The 4,699-nt window shown below is 41.6% G+C and overlaps 1 pseudogene; it reads right to left on the bottom strand.

Annotated features, from left to right (window-relative positions):
• Window positions 1-3,545: 3,545 nt before the first annotated feature.
• On the bottom strand, window positions 3,546-4,123 carry LOC147603089 (laccase-4 pseudogene; annotated as a pseudogene).
• Between the last annotated feature and the right edge of the window lie 576 nt (window positions 4,124-4,699).

The raw sequence follows: 4,699 nt of genomic DNA, 5'->3' as shown, positions 1-4,699 counted from the left end.
AATTTGCAGGAAATCGTTGACGTTGGTCATGGTCTGCTAGTTTCAGCTCTGTTGCCTTGTAAACATGTTGGACCTTAGCTAGCTTTTTTCCATCACGATTTTGTTTGAGCTCCAATATCCGCCCTTTCCAATGGTGACTTTGTATATCAACGTATCGCTTTGACACCTTGTGGCTTCCTCTTGTACTAGGCTGCATCGTAATCCAGTTCCACTTCTCGTACTGTTTGATGTTCCAGTGCCCATCCTCATCTTGACCACTGCTACAAGAGAGAGATTGAATACTGATCGGAGGCCTTCGAGCTCTAGAAGAAGACATCAGATGTATATATTAGAGAGATTATAAACCTTGATGGCAAAGAAAAATAGTGAGAAAAAAACTTAGACTAGGCAGATGTAAAAAAGAGAAGGAGTTGTAGAGCAAGTTCCAAGGGCTTGGCTGTGCTATTACTGCACTTTGAAAGAGGATATTGGAGGGGATGAGAGGAGACAATGAGTAAGATTATGAGAGCCAAAGCATTTGCAACTCAAGCTTCCATAGCTTGGCTCCACTGTTACACTCTGTAAAAGGAGGTTGGACAAGGTAGAAGGATGTAAGTGAGGATCAAACTTCCCTAGCTTCTGAGAGGAGGTTGCAGATCAAGCTTCCATAGCTAAGCTCTGCTGTTACACTCTGTAAAAGGAGGTTGGACAAGGAAGATGGATGAAGAAAGGAAATGTAAGTGAGGATCAAACTTCTATAGCCTCTGAGAGGAGGTTGCAGATCAAGCTTCCATAGCTAAGCTCTGCTGTTACACTCTGTAAAAGGAGGTTGGACAAGGAAGAAGGATGAAGGAAGGAAATGTAAGTGAGGATCAAGCTTCCATAGCTTCTAAGAGGAGGTTGCAGATCAGAGGATCAAGCTTCCATAGCTTCTAAGAGGAGGTTGCAGATCAAGCTTCCATAGCTATAGATCTGGGTTTCTGAGTGAAGAGAGAGGTAGATCAAGATGTAGATAGCTAATAGAAGTAGTCTAGAGAGTGAACAACGCCTTGCTATGAGAAAGGGGGAAGAGAGAGCGTTTTGGAGGGAACGTGGGAGAGAGGGATAGTGGAAAGTGAAGGGAATGTGCATTGAATGCATGGGAACTCGTTTTTGGGCCTCTATCACTTTGGAGGCCTTAGTTAATGATGGCTGCAGGCTGCTGGCAGGCTGCAGCTATCTTTTTCTATATAAAATAGGGGAAAAATGCATATACGTTTTGAATTTTTGAGTTTTAGTTGATTTTGAAAATTTAAAAAGAGCCTATTTAGCCTATTATTCTAAGTTTGACCACTACCTTCTAGGCTCTTACAAACCATTGGTGTCAGTCCACATGTAATCTCCCTATTTGTCTATTTCTTAATCACCTCCATTAGGCAATGGCAAATTAAAGGGCCCAAAAAGACTCCATTGAGTTCCTAATGGCTTGTCTTATTGAACCTCATTTACAATATGAACATATGTACATGGCATCATATAATGACTCGTCATGGCACATAACCTCATGCATCTGGATTTGTATTTGATGGCCTCACATGCACGGTTTCACATCATAGACGTGCCATGGCACGACAGCGCGAAATTTTCATGAGATAGCTCGTGGTGGGTAGTCGGGTGGTTCTAGCTCTTTCCTCCAAGAGTGCTTCATATTAGATTGTTGTAAGATTTCTTGGTTATATACAGAATTGTTCTCTTTTTGTTTCAAAAATTCGTGCGAAATTCTATTTTCTTGAATTGTATTGTGATTACTGAGCCGAAGCCTCACAAGAGATACAAGGTCGAAGAGCATGATGGAATGTTGGAGATGAGCTGTTGAGCATCCTCTTCGGATCATTGAGGCGCGAATGGCGCACCATGGAAAAGGGTTGTTTTCCAAGTGTTTTTTAAAAAAGCATAATCTCATGGGAATCATGACCACCTATGAAGAAAGCTTCCCGAACATGATTTTTCCAAAAAAGGGTAACATCGCCCCCAAAAGTATGGCATGCGGATCGAGAAAGCACCAGAAGGGCTACTTTTGACTTTGGATATGAAGAAGAGAAATATACACAAAATACAAAATTGTTTTCTTTGTGCCTTAAAAATTTGTGTAAAATTCTATTTTCTTGAATTGTGTTGTGATTATTCAGTCAAAGCCTCACAAGAGATACAAAGTCGAAGAGGAGGATGGAATGTTCAAGATGAGCTATTGAGCATCCCTATCAAATCACCGAGGTGCGAATGCAAAAACATAGAAAAGGGTTGTTTTCCTAGTGTTATATATATATATAAAAAAGCGTAATCTCATGGGAATGATAACCGTGTATGAAGAAAGCTTCTTGAACACACTTTCGAGGGTGGTCAGGTGGTTCGAGCTTCATATTAGATTGTTGTAAGATTTCTTGATTATATACAAAATTGTTCTCTTTGTGCCTCAAAAAGTTGTACAAAAGTTTATTTTCTTGAATTATATTGTGATTATTCAGTCGAAGCCTCAGAAGAGATACAAAGTCAAAGAGGAGGATGGAATGTTTGAGAGGAAGATGCATCCCTTTCAATTTCAAGATTCTATTTCACCTTATCCAAATTTTACTTCTTCTTATAACTTCACTTATCTAGATTCTACTTTAATTATTGAATTACATTCTTGTAACTTCATTATTGATGTGTTGGGTGAGATAAAAGTAGCATGTGGAAGGAAAAGAAACTGCATGACTTTACAAAAGTTCTTGAGGACATTAATGTTTCATGACATTCTTTGAGAAATGGGTGATAATTAGATTAGTATTATGAATGAACATACCAAATGTATGTGAACAACCATTTGTACTTAATAGTGTGTATGTGATTCAATTCGTATGTGATGTGATTCACATACATACCAAATGTATGTGAACAACCATTTGTACTTAACAGTGTGTATGTGATTCAATCCGTATTAGGCCCACATGAAATGAGACCACACTGTAGTCATATGTCCCCCTATTTCTAACTCAATGCACTGACACTCTATGGAGAAAACTAGCTGTGGTGATGCTCAATGGTAGAAATATATCAATGCCATGCTCAAAGTACCCAATGTCGAAAAAGCTAGTGATATGGGGTAAATGTTTGGAGCAATGGGGAGTGGTATGTTACCCTAAACATTTCTAAGAGTTTCATAAGCCATAGACTGGTTCAAAGGTTTAAAGGGAGCTCAAAGGATAAAGATGTACAACCCATAAGGAGGAAAAATTAGCATTAATTTAAAACTTGGAGGGGTTGATGGAAATGAAATCTCCTTGACTGATGGTGGACATCCACATAACATAGGAAACACAAGGGAATCCTAAGAAGAATTCCATGATGTGCTAGAGGGGAAAACAAAAAGAAGGAAGAATGACAAAATTGGCTGGCATGGGTGTGGGATTCATCAGAATCCTGAGTAACAAAACACAAGAGAAACCTAAGAACAATCCCATGGAGTGCTAGAGCGAAGGAAGATTGAAAAAAATGTTTGGATGTGGGATTCGTCAGCTTAGCAAGATGGCAATTTGAAGGGCGGGAGCTTAGCAAGATGGTAGGTCGAAGGGCGGGGGCTGAACGGACTGCTCTGGTCCAATGTCGTTTGTTACAAGAAAAGCAGTTTCCAAACCCCAACTCCGGTGGATCTCCGCATGAACCACACTCCTGCATGCATAGGGTTGTGACACTAATTTTAGCAATGCAAGAACATGAAAACTTGTTGAAGGCATAATATTGGTGTAGTTGTACTTGGATTGTCCGCCCGGAAGTGGAGGGCGACCCACCTTCCATTAGGGACGCCTACAGTGTTGCGCTCAGGAGGGTCGGCCATGTTGAATGTAGAGGGATTGCTAGTGCTATTGTAGTTTCCGACTCCTTGGCCTACCACAAAGAAGTTGTAGCTGTGGAGGTGGATGGGGTGACTCTCGGTGCCGAGGATGCTGGTGCCTTGTAGAGCGAGATGCACACTGGAGCTAAAGGGCAGCCAAGAGAGCCATGTGCCCATCTGCGGAGCGAGGTTCTTGGGTTGTGCACCAGTATAGTTGAAAGGCCTTACGGGGTTGATCGAAAAGCTAGTGGGAAAGACATTCATGGCACTGGTCTGGTTCTTCTTCATGCTCATTGACTTACATTCATGGCACTGGTCTGGTTCTTCTTCATGCTCATTGACTTGAAGAAGGACTGCAAGAGGGTGGTGTTGGGAAGGGTGAAAGAAACATTGCTGACTGCGGCTGCGAACATGCCTCCAGAGGGCCCATGGCATACTTTGGCGCGAGGGCACGGTTTTCTGGCCAGGCCCACGGTGAAAGTCTTATTTTTGGAGCACTGCTCCCTGCATTCCCACGATGAAAGGCTACGGAAGGTTGATGTTTTGAGACGAATTTCTAAGTGGGCCAACTAGAGAATATTGACCCGGTTAATTAGAAGTTAATCTGGCCGTGGGAAAGGGTTGTTCAGAGAAACAAGAGGGAATTATTTATTGAAATTTCTCAACCGCAAACAAATGGCAGCTATGGAGGAGGCCCTTGAGAATCTTTCATGCAAGTACCAATGGCCAAGAGTCTTGCTTTTGGGGCCATGGATTCATTTGTTGTGTTGACACTTGTGACCATGGAGAAAAGCTTCATCAATCTAGATCGATATGTTGGAAATTCCAACAAGCCATACATTTTGGATAATGAATCCATTGAAGCCATTG

Source organism: Cibotium barometz, chromosome 65 (genome assembly GCF_041138505.1).
Source record: "Cibotium barometz isolate CiBa-2024 chromosome 65, ASM4113850v1, whole genome shotgun sequence".
NCBI lineage: Eukaryota > Viridiplantae > Streptophyta > Polypodiopsida > Cyatheales > Cibotiaceae > Cibotium > Cibotium barometz.
This window is presented reverse-complemented; position numbering and strand designations above follow the sequence as displayed.